At 47.0% G+C, this 24,959-nt stretch overlaps 1 protein-coding gene and 1 non-coding gene across 6 annotated transcripts in view; both read left to right on the forward strand.

The window, feature by feature from the left end:
- The first annotated feature begins 13,152 nt into the window (after positions 1-13,152).
- Positions 13,153-24,959, forward strand: part of FAM135B (family with sequence similarity 135 member B) — a 355,587-nt gene continuing 343,780 nt past the window's right edge. For all 5 annotated transcript variants that reach the window (XM_045008177.1, XM_045008178.1, XM_045008174.1 and 2 more), the window contains exon 1: positions 13,153-13,343. The gene's annotated coding sequence lies outside the window, so the exon portion shown is untranslated. The remainder of the gene's footprint in view (positions 13,344-24,959) is intronic.
- On the forward strand, positions 15,306-15,378 carry TRNAK-UUU. Its single transcript has one exon. It is a non-coding gene; the product is annotated as a tRNA-Lys (tRNA).

Here is a 24,959-nt window from a genome sequence, read left to right on the forward strand (position 1 = left end):
GTGCAACGGGGCTTACATAGAACAAAAGCCTCATCCTGCCTCTCTGAACAGAAGAGTGTTTCATCCTGAAACAAGAACAAAAAAGAGCATGATACGCAGTGGGCCTCTGCCTCTGTCCTGTTCTCTCTATTTTAATTTGTTTTGGGCCAGTTGGCATTCCTGACTGGCACTTATTCTGCCAAGATCCAGTGACACAAAAAATAACTGCCACTCCAAAGGCAAACACCAAAGGAGCCGTTGATTTATTTTCAATAACTGCCTTGATTTTTTCCCCTCAAGATTTATTTTGTAGTAGAGATGACATTGTTGTCCTTTGTCACTGATGTTCTTCTCTTCCACTGACATGGTCTATTAATTAGAGAAGGAAGATGAATTAAAAGCCAGGTTGTGATCTATAAATTTTGATGAAACAAGACAATTTTTCCTTGTCATGTAGATTTTATCACAGTCATTACAGTTAAAAAAAATGCTATCCAGTTTTCACTACTATAAGTTTTTGTTTGTTTTGAAAAGCTACATTTAAGTTCGAGCCAGCACAGACCCATGGCTTGTATTCAGATATGTGAGCTTTGGGGGCACTTGTCCATCCTGATAGAGGCTTCTGGGAGCTATCGTGTATTTCTTGTTGCTGCTGTTTTATTTATAGGTATTTTGAGGAGAGCAGTTGGTTTTCAGGGATACTTCAAATACCTTTGTTATAGAACTCAGAATCCAAGGAGAACAATGACTGAACAGTGTGCCTGTTGCCAAGAACGCTAATGGCATTTTAGGGTGTATAAGTAGGGGCATTGCCAGCAGATTGAGGGATGTGATTATTCCCCTCTATTCGACATCGGTGAGGCCTCATCTGGAGTACTGTGTCCAGTTTTGGGCCTCACACTACAAGAAGGATGTGGAAAAATTGGAGAGAGTCCAGCGGAGGGCAACAAAAATGATTTGGGGGCTGGAGCACATGACTTATGAGGAGAGGCTGAGGGAACTGGGATTTTTTAGTCTGCAGAAGAGAAGAATGAGGGGGGATTTGATAGCTGCTTTCAACTATCTGAAGGGGGGGTTCCAAAGAGGATGGCTCTAGACTGTTCTCAGTGGTAGCAGATGACAGAACAAGGAGTAATGGTCTCAAGTTGCAGTGGGGGAGGTTTAGGTTGGATATTAGGAAAAACTTTTTCACTAGGAGGGTGGTGAAGCACTGGAATGGGTTACCTAGGGAGGTGTTGGAATCTCCTTCCTCAGAGGTTTTTAAGGTCAGGCTTGATAAAGCCCTGGCTGGGATGATTTAGTTGGGAATTTGTCCTGCTTTGATCAGGGGGTTGGACTAGATGACCTCCTGAGGTCCCTTCCAACCCTGATATTCTATGATTCTATGAACTGACCCCAATGTGAAGCAGAGGTTGTACCTTTAAGCTGCTTTGGGAGCCAGTTGTGCTTTGAGGTGCAATCTAGTGTTTACTTTCAGAGCTCCTTGGGGCACAGGGGGAGCATGCCCGCTGTTTAAACCCCTATGTAAGATTTGGCATAAACTGCACCTTCATACCTATCCAATTCCCAAAGTCTGCTATGCTGTAGGGGTAGGTCCATGGTCTCACCGCTTCTTGCTGCCCTCAGGGATGTTTGGAGGGAGTAGTCCCTGAGCGCAAGGACTGCAACTGCACCTTGCTCTTACACTGAAGATGCAAAGGGTGTGTGTGTGCATGGGATGCTCCTTCCCCGCCATCCCACTGCATAAGGACCAGGCACTATCTGTACCTAGCTTGGCTATTAACTATTGGTAACATAGCCCATCCAAACAACTGTGTTACAATAATATGGAGGTTGCAGAGTGAAGAACTCCAAAAGAAAGAATTGCCTGCGGAAAAATTGTCTAACTAGTCTTATGCTACGCCATGCCTTGGGTGAGTTGGTGGCAGCAGAGCTCAAACCACGGATCGCTGCATCTTAATGCATGAGCCTCTAGTGCCTGGGCAAAAAGACATATTCCTCCTAGCCAAACGTAGAGCAGGCTTATCACCCATTGTGTCCCAGCTACCACCAGAGGGGGACAGAGAGCCACCCCAAGTTGGTGTGGGTTATACTGTTGTGTGTATTCTACACCTTGACCTTCATTTACATAATCACATGCTAATTTTCTTTGCAGGACCCATCTCATTCAGGGACTGATCCAAAGCCCACAGAAGTCCATGGGAGTCTTTCCATTGACTTCAATGTGCTTTGGAGTGGGCCTTTAGTGTTCGGGATTAGTGCCCAGTGAAGAGGAGGGCTGTTCAGTGCTCCATCCTGTTTACCATTAGATCATGAATGTGATCTCAGTTACATCACTGGGACTGGGTTGCCACACAACACCCTTCTTCCTCCCGTAGCCTCAATTGTTATTCCAGACTGCACTAGAATAGCAACTACAGTCTGGCTGCACCGACTGGATGGGGAACTGGGTTGTGAGTGCCTTTTAATTGTAGACCCATGACTCCTTGCCGGGCCCCGTTCCTAGACTACCCTGGGTATCCCCAAAGCGGCCTATGCAAGGCAGGCAGGGAGATCATTTCTGTAGCGTGCAAGGGATGCATTATCACCACAGAGTTCCAGATTCTGCAGGTCAGTTTAGGCCCCTGGTGACACTTGTGCAGCCCCAGTCTATTCCTTGCATGAGTGTGACCAATAGGCAGAATGCTTGCCAAGTTCCACGGATGCCTGGCTGGAATAGAATCCAGCTCTTTCTTGGCTGTGCTGGCTCTGCCAGGTTAGCAGGAGTGAAAAACGCAGGAAGAATACGTCACTCCCTGAACTCGGCAGGCCTGCCTCTGGCGACGCACAGAGAGCAGGGCCGACGACTAAGAAGGTGCCACTTTCAATAGCTGCTTTTCAGAGCAGACCTAGACTTTAAAATATTGTTGTGCCGGGGCTATTTCTTGACACTCTCTATCACTCTCTGCTACGCTATGAAATACGCCCTAGCTGAGCTCACGGGCTAGCACCAGAAAACCAGGAACTAGCAGGATTTCCCAGAAGAACGGGCTAAAATCAGTCCTTGGAAAAGCAATTGACTTGTGAGATATGGAGTGCGTTGGGTCTGGGGTACCCTGCAGCTCTCCAGTGGAGCCGTGCTCATGTTAGGTAGCTACTCCAGGATCCCCTTTCAGGTGGGGGGCGGGAGGTAGGGCTCCCCCTGTATTATGAGGTAATAGCGCCCCAGTCTGTATTTATAATTCTGTCTGTTTCCATGGGGGTTAAATATGGAGGTTGAGGAGAAACAAACGTTAGCTTGGCCCAAGCCTACATTCCCCTGGTCCTCACCCTGGGCAAAAGTGTCATGAAGGCAGCTGACCTCCCCACCTCCATGCAGGAAGGTTTACACTTAAGGAGACCCTAGCACTAATAATCAGATGCTGTTTTCATCACCAAGGGCTGGGTAGGCCCAACTGCTGGTTTTGGGTCAGTGCTGGACAAATGGACCATCCTGCCTCTCCCCTGAATCCCTCCTATTGGCCAGATAATCCAACCCTTGCTAATTTATGGCCTGCTCAGAAGGTACTGCCTGGAGGATGAGAAGTGCTTGTGGTCTGAGTTCCCACAAACAAGCCTGCAGTTTAATGCTCACTGATGGCTTTCGAGCAAACAAGAGTAATTTAACCTTAAAATAATCTTATTAAAAACCCCACATGCACTTGCCCCCTGGGCGTTTACAGAGAGATTAGAGGAAGGGCCAAAGTCTGCTCAGTTATGCTGGTGTCAATCGGAAATAAGCACTTACATTAATTAGCAGAATTTGCCCTCTGGGATTGGAGCTATAAAAAAACATCTCCATGGCTTTATTAAAAAGGTAGGCCGGTCTGGGATGTGAGAGACTTGCATGGTAGAAGAGCTGGGCTTGGCCTACAGGCTGCATTGGGGTGATTGTGACGTACAGAATGGGAGCAAGGTTTTGTGAGCTTCCAAGCGTTTTTTACACCTTGGCTATTTTGATGGCGCTACATCTGTCTGATCACACCTGAAGTTGGGGATTTAGTTGGGGATTGGTCCTGCTTTGAGCAGGGGGTGGGACTAGATGACCTCCTGAGGTCCCTTCCAACCCTCATATTCTATGAAGCAGTGGACAAGTTCTGCTCAGACCCCAGAGCTTTGGTAAGAGCCTAGTGGAACATTAAAGCTTTGGATGTATCTGCTGATTTACTGTTTTAACATCACCCCTCTCCAGCAAGGGGCCGGCTGATCCGCACTGACGTTCAGGGTCTTAGTCAGAAGTGTATACTTGCAGCTCTCTCAAAACAGACCGTACAACGACAGCAGGCTTTTGTTCAAAGGGGTCATCCAACCCCATTGTGATGAAGTGGGAATGTTCTTAATGTTTTCTCTGAATACTGTGTGGGTGCCTCAATTTCCCCTATGCCTTTCTTAAATATCTAGGTGGGGGGAGCAGGGTGTATGATTGTCGCAGAGCCCAAGAAGGGCCCTGTGATACTGTCTGCAAAGAGAATGGCCGGCTCTCTGTCTCCTGGCAACTAATGGCCGGGGCCCCTCCTCTGCAAAGATGCCAACTGAAGGTGTTGGAGAACAAAGAGATCAGGTGACCTCCTGGCCCGGGAAAGAGACAAAGGCCAGAGAGGAGGGGCTGGAGAGTCTCAGTTTGGAGCTGGCTGGGAAAATGGAGGGGAGCCTAGATGGGGCTCTGGCCTCCCTGGGGCTCCCCAAGTTGGACCTAACTGAGGGGGTCCTGTTGTCTGTACCTGCAAGACCTGTCTTGGACTGTGTTCCTGTCATCTAAATAAACCTTCTGTTTTACTGGCTGGCTGAGAGTCATGCTGAATCACAGGAAGCTGGGGGTGCAGGACCTTGTCTCCCCCGAACTCTGTGACACCCATTACAGTCAACCTCAGCGCAGCGGGACATGGCATCTGTGCTCGCCGTGAGGTGATTACCTAGCTGCTGAATTGAGGACCAAGCTAATTCATTGAAGTGAGGGATGTTTTTCAAATTGTGTGTGTTTAAATGTGGAAAAGCTAATAATAATAATCAAACCTAGCTCGTATGTAGGGCTTTTCATCCACTGATCTCAAAGTGCTTTACAAGGGTTAGTATCATTATCCCCATTTTACAGGTGGGTAAACTGAGGCACAGAAGCAGATGACTGTCTATGATCACCCAGTAAAGTAATGGCAGAGCAGGAAATTGAACACAGGTTTCCTGAATACCCATCCAGTGCTCTAACCACTAGACCACACTGCCTAAGCAGCCATCTTCATAAGGGAAAAAGTGATGCCAGGCAGACTTGACTGCTGTATTGGATAATATTGCAGAATTATTAGAAGGAAGGCATGCAGCAGGTATAATAGTTCTGCACTCTGGGAAAGGGTAATGCAAATCACAGCATACAGAGCAAAGCATGGGAGAACCAGAGATGAGGCATTCTCAGCTAAAGGGATCAGGCTGCAGAATGAAAAGACTTCTAGAAGAGAGTAATTCTGAATCCTCCCACCTTTCGGTCCTGTTTCATGACCTTTTTGGTAAAGTCTCGTGTAATGGGTTGCACTCACCAGCGTGGCATCTCCTGCTGGCTGTCTCAAGCTTTCTCAGCTGGCACACGCTCTTCTGCTGGATTGATGCCTTTTCTGCCGCCTCAGTCCAGGAACCACAGCTTCCTTTTCATGACTCAGTCTTCTGGCCATGTCACCATCTGTGTTTTCCCCCTTCTGGGGGTGTGTGGGGATGTATCACAATCCAACCCACCCACTTCCCAAGTGGTGAGCTGGCGGGGGGAACCCAGGCAGGAGCTGCGCCAGGGTTTCTGGTGCCCTAGGCAGAATTCGGGGGGCAGCATTTTGTGTGCTCCCCACGGAGCGTGCGGGAGCTTCCAGTTCTGCTCCCATCGTGCTGCCGAAGAAGAACCCTCTGCCGAAATGCCTCAGGCGACAGCGGCAGTCATTGAGCTGCTCAATTGCCTGCCACTGTTTTCCGCGGCACGTTGGCAGAAGGTCCTTTTTCGGCAGCGCGACAGGAGCGGAACCGGAAGCTCCCGTGCGCCCCGTGGGGAGCGCACAAAATGCCGCCCCCTGAATCCTGGCGCCCTAGGCGACCGCCTAGTGTCGCCTAATGGAAGTGCCGGCCCTGAACCCAGGCCCGCACACTACTCTGGGTCCCCACCCAGGGACCCTCTAGATAGCAGCCTACTCCTGCCTCTCCTTAACTTCTCCATCAGCACTGCTTCAATTCCCCGGGTGACTTCCCCACAGCCCCAGCACCTTCTTCGCCCTCTTCTCGGAGCCTCCAGTCAGCACATCCCAGCAGCCAGCCAGGAGCGCCTGTTTGCTTCCCTGGCCCCTACCAGCAACTGCTCTGTCCATGGTGCTACCTTCTCTTGGGCTCCTGCAGCAACTGACTGTCTATTGCCCTGCAGCTCCTTTTAAGTAATCCCACCAGGCCCTGATTGACTGCTCCATGCAGCCTCTCACCAACTGGCTGATCCCCACACAGCCTCCCAAGGCTGTTTTTAACCCCTTTCTTTCCGGTGTAGGGTGAACACCCAATCACTCTTCCCCACCACAGTGAGAACACCAAACACCACTCCACCCCCATCTCTTCCCATAAGCAGTAAATGGAGGAGAGCCAAAGGCTCAAGAGACCTTTTGATGGACCAATCTAATGAACCTAGGAGGTGCACAGATCATACGTTGATGGGCACCAGTGCAAATTCCTAAAAGAGACCAAAAATTGATAAAAGTTCCCAGGAAATCTAAATTAGAATGTGCTTAGTTGTGAGTGCGGACACAGGGCTCATCCACATTCGGGGATTTGTGCACCACTGCTGTCACCACCAAGAGGGACTGAAAACTGGCAGAAAAATTGCAAAAAATAGGTAATTAATTATATACTCCAAGGCCAGAAGGGACCATTGTGATCATTGAGTCTGATCTCCTGCAGAACAGAGAATTTCCCTCTGGGGTAGAGCTGGTCGGAACATTTTTATCAGAAGTTTTCCATCAGAAAATGCCCCTTTGATAAAATCAGATTTTTTTTATGAAATTGTTTCAATTCCATAGATTCATAGATTCTAGGACTGGAAGGGACCTCGAGAGGTCATCGAGTCCAGTCCCCTGCCCTCATGGCAGGACCAAATACTGTCTAGAACATCCCTGATAGAAATTTATCTAACCTACTCTTAAATATCTCCAGAGATGGAGATTCCACAACCTCCCTAGGCAATTTATTCCAGTGTCTAACCACCCTGACAGTTAGGAACTTTTTCCTGATGTCCAACCTAAACCTCCCTTGCTGCAGTTTAAGCCCATTGCTTCTTGTTCTATCCTTAGAGGCTAAGGTGAACAAGTTTTCTCCCTCCTCCTTATGACACCCTTTTAGATACCTGAAAACAGCTATCATGTCCCCTCTCAGTCTTCTCTTTTCCAAACTAAACAAACCCAATTCTTTCAGCCTTCCTGCATAGGTCATGTTCTCTTGACCTTTAATCACTTAAACTATATTTAGTGTAAATAAAAGTTGACAAGGTTGGGGGAGAAGATTAGAAATGTCAAAGTCCTGGTTTGATGCTTTCAGAACAAAAAGTTTTTTTCATTTTGAAATCGCTTCATTTCAAAATTCATCCTATCTATCTATCTATCTATCTATCTATCTATCTATCTATCTATCTATCTATCTAAAAAGGGTCAAAATAAAAAAAATACCTTTTGATTGACCCAAATTATGTATGTGTGTGTGTGGTCTTTTAATTTTTTTCAAAATTTCATTTTGTGACACAAAGTGATATTTTGCCTTTTTGTCCCAAGATCTTGAAATGTTTCACAGGACAGAAAATCCATGTTCTGACCAGCTTTACTTGGTGGTTCCTGCACCATTTATTGTAGCACATCTAGAACAGCATATCGTGTAGAAAAAGGGATCCAATATTGTTGTAAAGACTCCAAGTGACTGAGAGGCCACTACATCCCTTAGGAGAAATGTGCAAAACTCAGAGCTTTCCCTTTGCAAAGGCTCATGGGGACATTTTCTTCAATTTCAGTCCACATGGGTTGGCACTTTCTCTGCTCCTCTCTATGTGTTTGCTTTCAGTTTCAGGTACAAAAATCACCACATTTCAAAAAGAAATTTAGTTAGAACCATGAGATTAATCTTTGTTTCCTCCTTCTTTGTGTCTCCATCTAAAGCTGGATTGTAAATTGTTCAGAGCAGGTCCCTTGTTTTATTTGTTCTATAAAGCATCTAGCATGCAAAAATAATGAGCATAATAAACCTGGCCAGAGTTCCAAGGGTGTAAATTAAACACCAAAGCAGGGGAGTGTGGTGCAGTTTCGGACTGTGTAGTGAATGTTAGTATGCAGATGGCAAAGTCTCAGTTTATGGGGACCTGTCCATTAAAACTGTCAATCATCAGCACAGAGCTGGTGAGAGATGCTGTGTGAGTGGCTGTCACTCAACCTATCAGCTTCAGAAAGATTTGAGGCAGCTTAGAAATCTTGACTCCAATTGAAGTCCAGGGGAAACTTGTCAAGTGCTCAGCGCTTCTGCAAGTCAGGCCCTAAATGTGTAGTGGGACCCCCATATATGGGACTATATAGCACAGCATTTCACCATGCATTATTATAACTCCTTCTGCAGGCTGTTTCTGCAGGTACCTGCATCATTAGCATTCTATAACTGAAGCCATCGTTAGTGCCAGTATTAAGAGCCCAGCTCATAATTAAGGTTGCACAGAATTAAGGAGCAATTTAATGTAAGTTTATAGAAAAGGGAAAAATAAGTGGAGTCATCTGCTTTCTCCTGCGTTCATTAGGAATGGGGGGTGTTGGGAAGAGCGGAGATTATCTGAAGCCTCAGAGATGTTGTTGGTGGATTAGTGGATAATATGCAGACTAACTAAACCTGTTCTTCTGAAGCAATGGAACTAGAATACGATTTACCTTTACATCAATTAGGACATTTGGGTCATTAAATGATTTAATGTAATTAGTAAAGAAAGTGCTATGTTCTCTTAGTCACTTATCTTCATAAACCATAATTACAGTGTCATATCAATTTCCATTACAACTTAAACTGAAAACAAACAGGCGCATAACATGAAAAGTGATGATTGCAGCTCCTAGGGTATGCTGCTGTTTGTGGGCTATAAATGGCAATAGAAGAACACTCTAAGCCTTCATGTAAATGAAAACAAATACCTAGCGATTTCACTCATAGACAGGCCTGGCTTCCAAAGGGGCTGAACACCTGGGAAGGTTAAGGCAATGGGAGCTACTGGTCACTCTTATGTAGGAGCCTATATACAGATGTTGGAGCCCAGGTGTGATAAATGAAGGAGGGGGAGCTCCCTTTTATGGACACCCAGCCAGCCAGTAGCTATCAAATCCCTCTTAGTAGCTGTTCTCTACTTGCTTTACCTGTAAAGGGTTAAAAAGTCTCACCGCTATGCATAGGTAAAAGGAAGTGAGTGGGCACCTGGCCAAAAGAGCCAATGGGAAGCTAGAACTTTTTAAAATTGTGGAAAAAACTCCCAGCTAGAGAGGCGGACAGGGCAGCAACTATGCTATAAGAAGCCTGGGGCCAGGTATGAAAAATCATCAGTATACCTAGAACTATTCAATTGAAAACCCAGATATGTAAGTAGATCAGGAAATGTCTAGGAAGACGTGGTTAGGTTTATCTCTTTTTATTTCTTTATGGCTTGTGGAGTCCTCTGTGCTAACCCCAGGTGCCTTTGTTTTGCTTAGAACCTTTAAGCAGGAACTCAAGAAAGCTATTCTTGGTGCTTAATCCTTGTCGTTACTCTTTTAAAATCTAGCAATAGCCTGAGTTCCCAGATGCATTTTCTTTCTTTTTTTAAATAAAATTTACCTTTTTTAAAATCAGGATTGCATTTTTGTGTCTTAAGAGTTTTGTGCACGTTACTTAATTAGCTGGTGGCAACAGCTGATTTCTTTGTTTTCTTTCTCAGCTCTTCCCTGGAAGTGGGGGGGGGCATGAAAGGACTTGAGGGTACCCCACTGGAAGGAATTCCCAAGTGCGCCTTCCTGGGCTCTCAAAGAGGTTCTGCACTTGGGTGGTGGCAGCATCTACCCATCCAAGGTCAGAGAAAAGCTGTAACCTTGGGAGTTTAATACAAGGCTGGAGTGGCAAGTATTAATTTGTAGAATCCTTGCAGGCCCCCACCTTCTTCACTCGAAGTGCCAGAGTGGGAAATCAGCCTTGACACCAGGTTTAAAAATTGGCAAATAGAATCCAGCCCCACAACACCCGTGGTGACCATGGTTCAATCACAAAGCCGTTCAGTTTTATTTCAAAACAAATATAACATTTAGGGGACTAATGCTGCTCCGTTGTGTGAACATTTCATGTGCTTTAAAGAGGGTTTTGTATGAAGTGAAGAGTGTTTAAGAGAAGACAGCACATGAGAGAGGTCAGAGTAGAAGAGTGCAATCGGCGTGGCTAGTCTGGGGTTTGGGGACAGACCTGTGAAGGAAGAGTGGCCCTGCAGGAGGAGAGAGGGGCTCAGAGAGTAGGAGTAGACATGGGCAGGCACTGGGAGGAGAGGATGAGACGCGTGAGCCTGAAGCGCCAGAGGGAACGCCTGTAAAGGGATTCAAAGACTAAAAGGATGGCCAAGGGCAATCTTTCCCAGCAGCATTTTGAAGGCAGCAAAGGGGAGTGAGGGGAGAATCCAGGCCATCAGAGAAGAGGAGGAGGCAGTAAGGTTGGTGTTTACAAATTGTTGGCCGTCCATGCCTGTGAGATGGAGAATGGCTGTTTTAGAGATGCTGCAGAGGAAGAATTCAGAAGGATTTTGTGATACCCTGGGTGTGACAGATGGAGGAGAGAGAGAAATCAAACACCTCACTGACGCTGTGAGGCCAAGGAAGAAGGAGGAGTGGGGTTCATAGATTTTTAAGGCCAGTAGGGACCCTTGTGATCAGCTAGTCTGACCTCCTGCATAATACAAGCCACTGAACTTCACCCAGTAATTCCTGCATCAAGCCTATAATTTCTGTCTGAGCTGTAGCATGTCAATGAGAGAGAACGATTGGTTCATGGAGAAGGAAGAGTTTGGGAGTACAAGTGAAGAGCCTAATGTTACAGTCTTATTTCTGGCATAGCCATTTACATGCATGCAAAATGCTGCCAATTCAGCATGGCGGTGCCAAGCTCACTCTACACAGATGTAAACGACTCCACCAGGTGCTAGAGAGAACCAGTCCTGAAGGGTTCAGTTTGCATGATGCTGTGTTTGAGTCAGACACAGGATACCCAGAGTGAGGTGTCAGAGATGTGAGATTGCCCAGAGGTAGGGAGATTGATTTTCGGAGTCATTTGGAGGATGGGGACAGATGCTGTGTGAGTAGAGGCCACCAGGGAAAATGTGCAGAAAGAGGAGAGGAATGTGCCAAAGACAGAGATCCCTGAGGGACCCCAAACAGGGAAAGGAGCCATTAATGAAAGAAGACTTTGAAGGAAGGTTTGGAAGTGGGGGAGGAAAGCAAGAATGAGAGAATTCAGAAGAAATGAGTGAGAAAAAGCAAGTAGATGTCTCAACCTCCTTGATATTAGAAAAAAAGGTTCTTTGTCTTGGACTAAAAAAGGGGGATCAATGACATTGTAAGGACAGCTTTGGTGGTGTCCAAGGGAAGCAGGGGAAACTAGTTTGCAGAGGACCTAGGAGACCAGGAGAAGAGAGGATATTAAGGCCGAGGGAGTAGACTACATGGTCACCTACTTTGAAGGCAAAGGGTAGAGGGAGATGGACTGGTAATTGTAGCAGAAGCTGGATCAAAGATTTCTTTGTGTGTGGGTTTGGGGATATAGGGTATGTCTGAAGAGTGAGGGAAAGAAGCCAAGTATGAAAGAGAATGAGGCTGAAAATGGGATAGCAAGGGAAGCCAGGAGTCTTACAGAAATCAAAAGGGCAGGCCAAAGGGGTAGAGGCCAGGATCAGGCGACACAGCTCTCAGGCAGCAGCACCAACTGGAAGTAAAATGAGCTTCTCTCTAACAGCTCCAGGTCCTTTTATATCAGCCATGATAACAGCAGCATATGTGGATTTAATAACTGTGGCATATTCCTTCCTCTGGCTCACTAGTATACGTTAAAGTGAGTGTGAGCTATTTTAGTGGAACCTCGCTGATGTGAAACGTGGTAAGTTACATGTGGGAGGTGGGGGGCTGTCACGGAGAGGGGCCAGCTGCGTCCAGAGTGACATTCAGAACCAGCACAGGGGTGAGACGCTCTCATTGTTTCCATGTTGGACACAAGGCCGGAGCTCTGTTGTGCGTGGGAGTCTCCAGTTCTCAGGAGTCTGGAGGATTCTGCAGTAGTTCAGCTAGTTCCTGGTTGGAGCCTTTAGTGGTGGATCTGGTTCTTGCTACATACTACTGCCTCTGCACTAGCAAGCTCTGTCTTTTCCCAAAGGAGCTGGACTCACTGAATCTCAGTATCTGTACTCAGCATGTTTCTCAGGGAGGCTCTGAAAGGGCAGAGGCAGCAAATGACTGAGTCACAGTAATAGAACCGATTGGAAAAATTCTCCCACCCACAACGGATTTTGAAGAATATGAAAATTACTTGTTTTCTTAATTTTGGAAGTTTTCATCTTTCTTTTATTTGCAACTGGTGAAAAGAATTTTTAAAAATCAGTTTTCATCTGAAAAATGTTAGTTTTTTTCAGGTTTTGTCTTTTTTGATGAAAATGTGAAAACTTGTGAGGAAAATGGATTTTTTTGGTGAAAATTCCCACTCTGTCACAAGAATGTGCCACAGGAGATTTTGACCAGCTTTCCATAAGCAGATGAGTTAGTGTAGGGATTGGCAACCTTTGGCTCGTGGCCCACCAGGCCAGGCCGGGCCAGTTCATTTATCTGCTGCGTCCGCTGGTTCGGCCGATGACGGCTCCCACTGGCCGTGGCTCGCCGCTCCAGGCCAATGGGGGATGTGGGGAGTGGTGGCCAGCACATCTCTTGGCCTGTGCCACTTCCCACAGCCCCCATTGCCGATCCCTGAGTTAGTGAGTGGTGGGAGGCCACCTTGGGAGATGCGGTTCATTGAGGCCAAAGGTGCCTGTAGGTGGTGACTGGGACTTGTCTGAGTCCTTCCTAGCGGTTGTGATGTCACTTACCTGTGATGAGCTGCCTATGTCACAAATCCCTGGATTTCAGAACAGGCTGTCAGAGAAAGGTCAGGCAGAGCTGGCTGGGCTTTCCTCTAAGAGGGGGTGTTTGCCCAGGCCTGGACCCTGCTTGGTCACAGCAGTTTGAGGTGTGATGGCATGTCAGAGTACGTGCAGTTGAATGCGAAGTTGGTAGCAGAAGTACTGCAGGGATTGAACACAGATGCTGAGCCCACGGGTCACCACTAAGGTAGGGTGGTAGCGTGCAGTGGGCACTATCATGTGACGAGAGGTGATGTTGAATCATTGCCAATGGGGAAAGATGGACGTGCCAGTACTGGTGCACAGTGGTGGATGAAGACTAGAGAGGGTTACCAGTGCCTGAGAACACCCAGGATTCATTCTCAAGATGAGGCTTTGCAGGGTCTATTTCAGGAGGTTCCCACAGCGACTGGCCATATAGGCTTCATTGTCAGTAACTTCCCAGGTGCTCTTTAGTGTAGGTTGTAGCTATTACTGGCTGAACTGATCTTGGCTATGTGGCAGATGTGCTGACTGCTGTGTTTTTCAGTAGGAGAGAACAGTATGCCCTGAAAGCTTTGGCTATGCAGTCATTGGATTCTTAATCACAGAGGCCAGGCTGTGCTGTCTCTGCTAACGGAGATTTCTTGTTTCCTCTCTCTTCCAACCTTGGAATTAAACAGAAATATCTCACTTGCCAAGTGGTCACCAATCTCTTCTTGCAGCTCAGCAAGGACAGAGCAGATTAAAAAGTCCCTATTGAAAGAGAGTTAATTAGGGAAAGGCAGCTTTTGTTAAAATTTAACTGTTTGGATGTCATTGTTAATTAAAAATGTGTGTAGCATCTGTTAGGAGAATACTGAACAAGCAGTAATACAAATATCAAATGACCGTCGCAACACCAGTGATGGCACGTGCAGTGGTATGACCCCCAAGAACAAATGGTTGTCACAATACCGACTTCATCATAGGAAGATGGGAAATATTTCCATTCTTGCAGAGTGGTGTTGCACTGAGGCTATTATTGCTTATATTTGTATCAAGGGTCCAAGACAAGTATATCACCAATAAGACTGTGCCTGCCCTACAGAGTTTACAGTCGAGGTGTCAGACAGGTGGAATGCAACAGGCGGAGAAGACAAAACGAGATGGGCGTGGAATGTGACTAATAAATCAGTACCTTGTTTTGAGAAGGCTGCTGGGGTCACTGCACTTACTTATGGAGACCATTGTGCCCTGAAGCCATGGAAAAAATCTCCTGCGGGAGTCTGGCTTGGTGAGACCCTCTGCGGGGAGCCAAGGAGAGAGACAGTGATTGCTGGTGCCCGAAGGCCCAATTTCAGAGTCATGGAAACCACGGGCATGTCCCTGTGAAATGGTGGGGATGCTTGGGGTCCAGCACACTAATGGGGTTACACCCAGGGAACTGATTAATCATGGAGTTATAGAACCATAGGGCTAGAAGGGTCCACAAGGCTCCCCTAGTCTATCCCCATGCTGAGATGCAGGATTTGTTGTGTCTAAGCCATCCAGGGCAGATGGCTATCCAGCCTCCTTTTGAAAACCTCCACTGAAGGAGTTTCTACAACCTCCCTTGGCCTCTGTTCCATTGTCCTACTGCTCTTACAGTTATGAGGGTTTTCCTGTAGACGACAAAATGAAATTCAACAAAGACAAATGTACACTTGGGGAAGAAAAAACAAATGCACAAAATACAGACTGGGGGGTAACTGGCTTGGCAGCAGCACTGCTGAGAAGGATCCGGGAGTAGTGGTGGTTCACAACCTCAACATGAGTCAACAATGCGACACCATTGAAAAAGCAGCAAATGCAATTTTAGGTTGCGTTAACAGAGGCATAACATGTAAGTCACAGGAGGTGATAGTACTGCTCTATTTGGCGCTGGTTAGGCTGTACTTGAAAGGCTGCCATAAAGAAGATGGAGAAAGGTTGTTCTTTTTTGCCACAGAGAGCAGGACAAGAGGCAATGGATTAATGATTGAGGACCCTGTGAATCTGTAATACTACTCCCTACCCTTGAGCCAATTTCTTACCTCCAACCTGCTAAGTACATTCTCTTTCTTCCTTCACACCAAATCCCTCTTTTAAACATGCTTCTTCCATGGACTCTTAAAAACCCTCACCTTAGCTAGGCAGTTCTTCCTTCTCTTGTCTCATCTCAGTTTAGAGAGCCTGGCTAGCTCAGTTGGTAGAGCATCAGACTTTTAATCTGAGTATCCAGGGTTCATGTCCCTGGTCAGGCAGAGAGACACTTATCCCCTGTAAACTTCAGTAGAACTCACCTTGACTCCAGTTTTTGGGGGGAGGGATAGCTCAGTGGTTTCAGCATTGGCCTGCTAAACCCAGGGTTGTGAATTCAATCCTTGAGGGGGCCATTTAGGGAACTGGGGTAAAAATGTCTGGGGATTGGTCCTGCTTTGAGCAGGGGGTTGGACTAGATGACCTCCTGAGGTCCCTTCCAACCCTAATCTTCTATGATTCTATGGATGGGAAGATGACTCTGATTTTACAGTGATAAAATAAATACTGCCAGTTTATGGCAAAATCATGACCCCAAGTGAAATGGCACAGGTCTTCATCCAGTTACCACCAGCTGGAGAGGGTTTCATGTCATCCTGCGACTACACTTGGAGTCCCTTTCTCTCTCTCCATATTACTCTCTGAGCCTGGAATATTCTCTCTGTTTATGGGTTTTTAATAAGAACGGCCAGACTGAGTCAGACCTGTGGTTCATCTAGCCCAGTAGCCTGTTTTCCGACAGTGGCCAGTGCCCAATATTTCAGAGGGAATGAATAGAAAAGGACAACAGTCAAGTGATCCATCCATCCATGTCATCCACTCCCAGCTTGCAATTAGAGGCTCGGGACACCCAAAGCATGGGGTTGCATCCCTGACCATCTTGGCTAACACTCATCACAGTAGCATCTACATGCTTCTGTAGTATCTGGCTGTTATTTCCCTCATTCCCTCATTGGGGCTGGTACAGATTAGACTACAAACCCACGGAGTCCAATACTTCTACTTTACCTACCTACCCATTTGTGTCCTGTGCAGGAATTAGCTGTGAAAGCTGCATTGATGGTGCATTCAGGAACAGCAGGGCTGCAGTCATTGCATGCAGCTGAGATATTTTCCCTGTGTAACTGGTAGGCTGAGACCTTACTGCGTAAGCAGCCACCATTGCTATGTAGCCATGTAGTGAATTGGGTTCAAAGCCTGATTCCTCCCAGTCTAAGTCATTGTCAGGATCCCAGTGCTGAACGCAGGCCTACCAGGTCCTTAGGTGGCATCCTTGGTTGCTGCACTATGGTGATGCACTGTACTACTATCCCTGACCAATAGCCTTAGTGCTAAAGGCCTGCAGACCTTCAGCAGTCATGCCCCAGCCCCCTGACTGGATGGATAGACAGCACCGTCATTGGGTACCTGGGCTATATAAAGACACCAACAGGAAGAGGAAGCTGTCTGAGCAACAGACTGGTGGTTGCTGCCTAGACTGCCTTGCCCTGTTGCCTCACCTGACCTTGCTTCCTTAACCCACTGATCCAGGCCCTGGGATTGAATCTTCCAGCTTCTGACACCTGCGAGAACTCTGACCATTCCTCCTGGCTACCTGACCGCTCGAACACACTTGACTACTGCTTGGGGTTGTCCCTAGCCCACTTTAGCCACTGGGCATTATAGTCATGAGTGTTACCTTGTAGTGGTTCTGATACTCACCAAGAAGAGATCCAAAATCCCCCCCTTGTTGGCTTCCAAGAAGGCTGCTGGGGTGGAGGGTGCGAAGAAAGAAGTCCTATGTATTGGGCAGAAACTCCCAACCCAGGAGCCAGTCAGCTCAGGAAGAACATCAGAACGCTAGTGGGACCACACAACGGCTGCTTTTTAACACAGTTTGTTAGAGTAAAGCAGTGGTTTTCAACCTTTTTTCATTTGCGGACCCCTAAAAAATTTCAAATGGAGGAGCGGACCCCTTTGGAAATCTTAGACATAGTCTGCGGACCCTCAGGGCTCCACGGACCACAGGTTGAAAACCACTGGAGTAGAAGATTCTGCACATTCCTATTAATCCTATAGCAGTACTGGGGTGGGGACGGACAGACAATCTATGGAAATTGCTGTGACTTGTGACTGTGGAGATGAGGATGGTATCGGTGATTGTGACCCTCTGGGCGATGAGACATGCAGCAGGTGTGATAGTAGTAGCAGAAGATTTGGCACTGATGGTGCAGTGATACCGTTCAAAGCTCACTAGTAAAAGGGCCCAGTGACTATCCCCTTCCTACTCAAACAGGAACAATGCCATGGCTGATTGTACATTAACCTGCACAGGCACTGACAGCAACATGGGAAATGGCTCGATTCTGCCCCCTTCACGCAGGCTGGGTAGTTCCATGTCCTGTGAGAAGCCCCATTGATTGCAGTAGGACCCTTTTGAATCCGGCTTGGTGTAACTACCATGGGCCCATCAGCCTGGCTCCTTTGACTTCCCTGGAGTGAAAGTGGTTTACACCAGCTGAGGATCTGGCCCCATATATTCATTACAGAGCTGTGCCCTCCACACGTCTTTATGCAAATCACTTCCTTTTCCCTTTATGCTGCCTTAAAAGGCAGCTCGGCCAGGTCTGTGGTTTTTGATGAATTCCACTCTGAATCTGGCTAGCCCACCAAGGGCCTTCAGCAGCAACCCCTTCCAATGCAGAGATGTAAGCACTCATGACTAACCAGTTTGTCTGATGCTTCCTTAATCATTCCATCAAAATTAACCTGAGTGCCTCATTGAGCCCTGGCCATGATTGTACCCATATTATCCACACACCCAGACACTTCAAAGCCATCTGTAGTAGGAAGAGAGCCTGAGATCTAAGCCCTTCTATTAGAGACCTGGTATGAGGCAGGACCTGCTCACAGAATTTGGCAACAACAGGGCTGATATTGCAAAAATACACATTCCTAAGAAGTGCTAAGCACAGAGTACTCACGCAAACATATCCCAATATTACGTGGTACCAGAACATCCCGATGTTAAGAATGGTACAAAAGCATTCCCCAGAAACACACCGACCCCTCCTAAAAGATAAGGGTAGGATGATAGTACGTAACTTGTTTATATTAGGGTATAAAAATGTATTTTTAAAAAAGTATCTTTGGCCAGCCGAGGGGGCAGTGCAAAGTCCTGCCACTGACTGAGCTGTGTCCATTGTCACTGGCGTACATGTCTTAGTATCCTCGTAGAGTCTGCCAGGTGCTATTACCATGCTTCATCAACAGTAAACCTGGCTGGGTTCCTTCATACTTTAACAGATCTTGTGGTTATTGGGCAATTCGCTCGAGGTTTGCTGTGCCAGCTGTCTGTGCAGAGCTGGGGCAGCACACAGGGAAAACACACACACGCAGGGCCAGTGCAAGGATACTTTGAGCCCACCTTGCGCCTCCCCCACCCATCTCCCCCAGAGCATCGATTATAAACTTTCAAAAACGAATACTGCATAATATGGCATTGTTCATTAGAATTAATACACGTTCGGCTTGAAAATTTATTAATTTCATTATTTAGTCTACATATTTAATGAAAATAAATGAATAACCTGACAGGGCGTGGGGCTGGCTGGCTTTGGACAGGGGGGTGCGGCAGGGGTTGTCTGGAGACAAGGGGGTGTGGGACTGGCTGTGGGCAGGGCAGAGCGTGTGGGGTTGTCTGGAGACAGGGAATGCAGGGCTGGCTGCGGGCAGGGCAAGGGGTGCAGCAGGGGCTGGCTGAAGACGGGGGTTGAGGCTTGCGGGCAGGGCAGGGAGTATGGTAGTGGTTGGCTGGCGACTGGGGGTGTGGAGCTGGCTGTGGGCAGGGCAGGGGGTTTGGGGTTGGCTGGAGACGGGGTGCGGGGCTGGCTGAGGGCAGGGCAGGGGGTGCAGCAGGGGTTGGCTGCGGGCAGGGTGGCAGGTACCGGGGCCCTCCCTAGATATTTTGGGGCCCTACGCAGCCCCCCCCCGGGGGCGTGGTGCCCCCGGCCTCTATGGGGGGAAGGGTCTTCGGGGGGGATGGGGCTCCCCAGGCTTCCGTGGGGGGGGCAGGCCTCCGGGGGGGTGGGGCTGGCTTTGAGGGTGGGGGTAACCACCCCCCAGCACTCCCCGGGTCTCTGCACTTCCCCCCACCGGTGAGTGCAGGCCCGGCCCTGCTGCAGAGCTCAGGGGAGTGGGAGTGGGGGTGGGGCTGAGCAGGGGGCCCTGGGGAAGAGCCAGAGCAGCAGGGAGCAGTGCAGTGCCCCCAGCGGCCAGAGGAGGAATAACATCACTTCCCGGCCCAGAGCTGATCAAAGCCGCAGCGCCGGGTGAGCATCCCAGACATTTTGAGCACCGCTTTTTGGCGCCCTCAAATCTTGGCGTCCTAGGCGACCGCCTAGTTTGCCTAATGGTTGCACCGGCCCTGCACACACGCAGCCAGACATCTGACCACACCGTGATTTATTTATTCCTTTTTTTCCTAGACCCTTCATGTCAGGGGATGAACTTTTTTTGGGGGGGGGGAGCATCATGGGGAGAGCTTGTGATGCTGCTGCCCTGTCCCTGTTGGGTAGATCAGTGGAGGTCTTGAGCTTGTAGAGCACTCTATACGGCTGTTTTTATGAGCGCTAATGATATCCTGTGCCCAGCTTTCTATATTATCTCTGCTGCCTGCTAACCCTCTGCCCCAATCACATTGTTCATTGCGTTGTCTGTGGGACACCGGTAGTGCATGGATGTCACAGACTGTTGGTGGCTAGGGCTAATGTTAGCTTGTGGGGAGCTTTGTCCCGTCTATGCTATCATGCTCCCTTTGCTGCTCTGGGCCTGTTTTCAGGTGGACCCCATCAGGGTCGAGTGCCCTTGTTTACAGCACACCCAAGCTATGGAGTTCTCTGACAGCTATTAAGACGGCTGGGTCCTCTGAGTCTTTTAGCAGCAAAGTGAAAAGCTTCTGATTTTCACAGGCTTACAGTGGTGAATTTGGAGCCATTGTCTTATTTCTGCAAGACGTTAGCGAGACGCCAGGCTTTGCCTTCTCCATTTTTCAACCATGATCCTTTCTTCTCCATGTGAAATGGATACACTTTCCTCAAATGGGTTGCCTTAGCTGTCTATTGCAGGGAGTGATACTTATTATTATGATCATGTAGTCTGACCTCGGGTATAACACAGGGCAAAGAACTTCACCCAGCAACTTCTGCACTAAGTCCGTAACTTCTGTTTGAACTGTAGCATATATTTTTAGAAAGACATCCAGTGTTGATTTAAAGATTGCAAGGGATGGAGAACCCACATGTCCCTAGGTAGGTTGTTCCAATGGTTAATTCCCCTCACTGTTTAAAAAAACTGTTGATTTTTTTTCTAGTGTGAATTGGCTTAGCTTGAGTTTCTAACCATTCAGATTCAGCAACTGGATCTCATTATCCCTTTTCCCATTAGATTAGGGTTGTGAAGTGCACAAAAATAAATATTAAGAACAATCAATGGAAGAGGTGAGACTGGCACTCATGGTCTCTGATACATGGGAAGAGCTTCTAATTATGGTCTCCTGGTTCTCAGCTTAACGTACCTTCTCCTAGGCTACAGGGGGATCTATTACAGAGACTATTTTATGGGGGAAGAGGTTTTTGCTTGTGCTTTCTTGCCCTCCAGACTGCTGAAAAATCAGGATTTTCCTTGAGCTCATGGTGATGGAACATTCTCTTGAATGTAGGGACTGGCCAGCAAAATTTGGGCCAGGGGATAACACTAGGATGGAGATGGTTATTCCTGGGGTTGAGAGATAAGGGGCTTGCATGGATAAGACGCCAAGAAAGGGAGACTGGGCAAGCACAGGAGTGGCCATGCTTGATTTTGTATGTTTGAGTTTAGTGCTTGTAAAAAACTGTTTAGACGGGAAGGTGGTTGGAGGCTTTGACTACATTGGTGTCCATCTGAAGTTAGCCAGAATTTTCAAACTAGGGTACTGATCTGTGTCCAGAACTGAATCTTCAGTGACCTAACTTTCTTTGTTTTGTTGATCTGGCCCTGGCACAAGAATTCCCAAGGGCGGTTTCGAAAATACCTATGTGAAAAGTATCATTTGCTGTTAATTTCGATAAAACCCAGTTACATTTTTTGGGAACCCCATTTGTTCTCATCCCTGTCAAATTCAGTAGGCTTGTTCCATAAGGGCAGCACGGTAAAAGAGCAATGCAGTAAAAATCCCCTTTAAAATCATTTTCAATTCTGATGCTTCTAAAATAGCAATATTTTGTGCTAAATCTTTGAATTTAACAGAGTATTGAGTCATGTTTTGGGATAGTTCCCCCTCCAACCCCCCAGTGTTTTTTTGGTTTCTGTCTGCATCCTTTGGTAACAGTGTTGCTTCTTTCAAATGGGAGATACCCTGAAAGAAAGGTTGGTGGCAGTATGACTCCAAAAGCTCCTGTCACCATGCAAGCATCTTTGGAAGAATATTTTTCCTCCTTTCCGGAAACTACTCTAGAAAGGATACAAGTGAATAATCTAGGGGAGAAAAAAAACACCTTATCATTAGGGAATGAGTGAGTATTTAGGGCCCAATCCTGCTAAGAATTGTGCTTTCTGGCCCCCAGTCCATTAAGGCAGTTAAGCACATTCTTAATTTTAAGCCTGTGTGGAGTCCCATTGATACATGCTTATGTGCTTTGCTGGATTGGGGCCAGAGTGGTCCATGTCTTGTAGCATTGGGCCCTTAAACACTAGCAATAGGAATTGCCATACTGGATCAGACAGACCAGAGTATCCATCTAATCCAGTGGGCCCTCTGACAGTGGCCAGTCCCAGATTGCTCAAAGGAAGGTGCAGGGAACCCTGCAGTGGATGATTCTGGAATAATTCGCCCATAAGGAAATGTCCTTCCTAATCCTACCCCCTGTCATTTAATAGTTCACTATAGCCTGAAGCATGGAGATTTAAACCCCTTCTGGGTTTTTTTTTTTAATCCCAGCTTGTGTAGATCTGCTTCTTATCCAGATACATTTCTCATCCTTTTCTGAATTCTATAGAGCTCTTAGCCCTCCATAGCATCCCGTGGCAATGAGTTTCACTGGTTAATTTTGTGTTTAAAAATTATTTCCTTTCATGCTCACAAAGTAGCTATCTTTCATTTTTACTCTGAGGAGCCACCTGATTTAATGTTCCCTGTCCCATTGGTTAGTTTGTACATCTCTAGGATATATCTGCTTTATTTGTCTGCTTTCCAAACAAACCAATCCCACTTTTTCAGTCTCTCTTCATATGGAGATTTTCCCCGACCGCCAGTCATTTTTGTTGCCCATTTCTGAAGCCTGTCCAATTCGGCTGGATCTGTTTACAGATTGGTTGATCAGAGCTGTACACAGCATCCCAGGTGAGGGCCTGCCTCTGCTTTATATTGTGGAATAATATATTTTCAGTCTTCTCTATCCCATTCCTTATACAATCTAAAACCCTGCGGGATTATTTTTTTTCACTGCCACTTTTCATCAGAGAAATATTTCTGCTGAGCTGTCCACAATGACAGCCAGGTCTTTTCCCTGAATGATTAGTTCAGAACGTAGCCCTCAGTATGAGTGATGCCAATTATTCCTCCTATTACCTTGCATTCATCAGCACTCGCTTTTCATTGAGTGTGATTAATTATGTGCCGAGCAGGCACTTGTGCATGGAGGTACATGCGCTTTGCTGAAGTTCAACCCCAGCGTCCGAACGGTGTCCTGGTGCAGCAGAAAGACCACTGCTATGGACAAGGGGTGGAGTCAGAACTGGCTTCCTTATTGGAAGCCTTAATAGGCTACAGTCAAGACTGAGCAGCGTGGAAAAGCATGCGGAGCTGCTGCCTGTACCGTGGTACTTGGGTGGATAAATAAAAGCCTTTAAGGCAGTGGGTGCATTAATCCAACACCTTTAGAGTGAGGACTCTGTGCTAAGTGGGTGGGAAATGACCCATTCCCCAATATCCGTAGCATTAGTTAAAGAGCTGCTGTATTTCATTCAGAAGAAGGATACATTCTTCTCAAAACCATGGGCCTGTTTGTAGCCAGGCTTATATGGCCATAGGGGAAGCTAGATCCCACCCTGCTCAGCCTCCATTTCAAATACAGAGGAGACCCCAGAAGCAGCTGCCTTCCACTGCAGGTACAGAGGGGTAAGCCTAGTACTCCCCTCCCCCATTCATGCCAGGCAGGCAGAGCACTGGGGGAGTGGATGAAGCTTTGTCCTTATCTTCCCAGCACGCTGGCCAATGCAGCTGAGCTAACAAGGAGAGGGGTGTGATGTGCTGCTGATACGAGACCATAGTAATATAGGGTGACCAGACAGCAAGTGTGAAAAATTGGGATAGAGGGTGGGGGGTAATAGGAGCCCATATTAAAAAAAAAAGCCCCAATATCAGGACTGTCCTTATAAAATTGGGACATCTGGTCACCCTATAGCAGGGGCCGGCAACCTTTCACAAGCGGTGTGCCGAGTCTTCATTTATTCACTCTAATTTAAGGTTTCGCGTGCCAGTAATACATTTTAATGTTTTTAGAAGGTCTCTTTCAATGTCTATAATATATAACTAAACTATTGTTGTATGTAAAATTAAATTAAAATGCAGAGCCCCCGAGACCAGTGGCCAGGACCCAGGCAGTGTGAGTGCCCCTGAAAATCAGCTTGCTTGCCGCCTTCAGCACGTGTGCTATAGGTGGCCTACCCCTGCCCTATAATAATAGCATGTCGCAGCCCCCTGGGAGCAGGGAAGGAATTACACTAGGTGATTTTTGCAGGGGTGAGGTACAGCTCTGTGCCACTTCTTACACAGCTCTGGTGGTATAAGTACAGTCTAGCCGGTGTGTCCCAGAATACAGCCTGTGGAACTGAAAACATTGTACTGTGAAAACTAGCTGCTGCTGGAGAATTCTAGTGTACATCATGTGTGGCTTTAACCGGCATACCTAACTCCAGTGAAAGCCTTCATGAACTTGCTCAGTCCTGTAGAATGGGCCCCAAACAGTTACACGGGCTAAAACGCAACGCACACCTCAACCCCTTGCTTGTTCATTACACTGGGGTTAGAACCTCATGGAAATTCCAGAGAGGTTTTAAAGAGTTTTGTTCAGGTTGAAATGGTTGCTTCAGTCGTAATCTCCCAGCGACAATGCTTTTGCCTTTCGCTAGCTTTTAAGATGAAATGTCTGGCACATGGGCTCCTGTGGGTAAAATTCAAAGTGAAAGCTAGCCATATGTGCTGGTCTCACCCCTTTTGTTCTTTCTCCATCTCCTCCCAGCCTTCCCAACCCCTTTCCACCTAATTGTACCATTTCTTTCATATGGTGTACGTGGTTCGTATGAGGTTTTTTTGTTTATTTTTGCTACTTTTGTATGTTGATGAAATTCTCTGAGAAGGTGTGGGTCAAGAAAAACGACTGACAATACTAAATATAATGTATTCAAACTCATTAAAAATAAACCAGGTTGCAGCTGGTACTTAAGCAATGCATCCAAAATTCATTGGAGATCAACAGGGAATTTTCCTTGCTATACTGAATGCCAAAATGTACGCAATAGTAGCAGTGCATTTATGTATTGTTAAAGATGGAAATACAGTGCCTTCCCTTCCTCCCCACCCCCATCTGTTGTCCCCCTCCCCATGTATGTGATAATGGAGAAAATCCCTTAGTAACTAATGGCTAAGGATAGTGATACTGCATAGGGGAAAACCTCACTGAGCACAAACACTGGTGGTTGTTAGTTTCAGCATTCTAGCCTGGGCACCGAGCCAACCAACCAGGGTTCCTTTCCCACCTCTCAAACACATAATATATAAGAAACAAAA

Source organism: Mauremys mutica, chromosome 2 (assembly GCF_020497125.1).
Source record: "Mauremys mutica isolate MM-2020 ecotype Southern chromosome 2, ASM2049712v1, whole genome shotgun sequence".
NCBI lineage: Eukaryota > Metazoa > Chordata > Testudines > Geoemydidae > Mauremys > Mauremys mutica.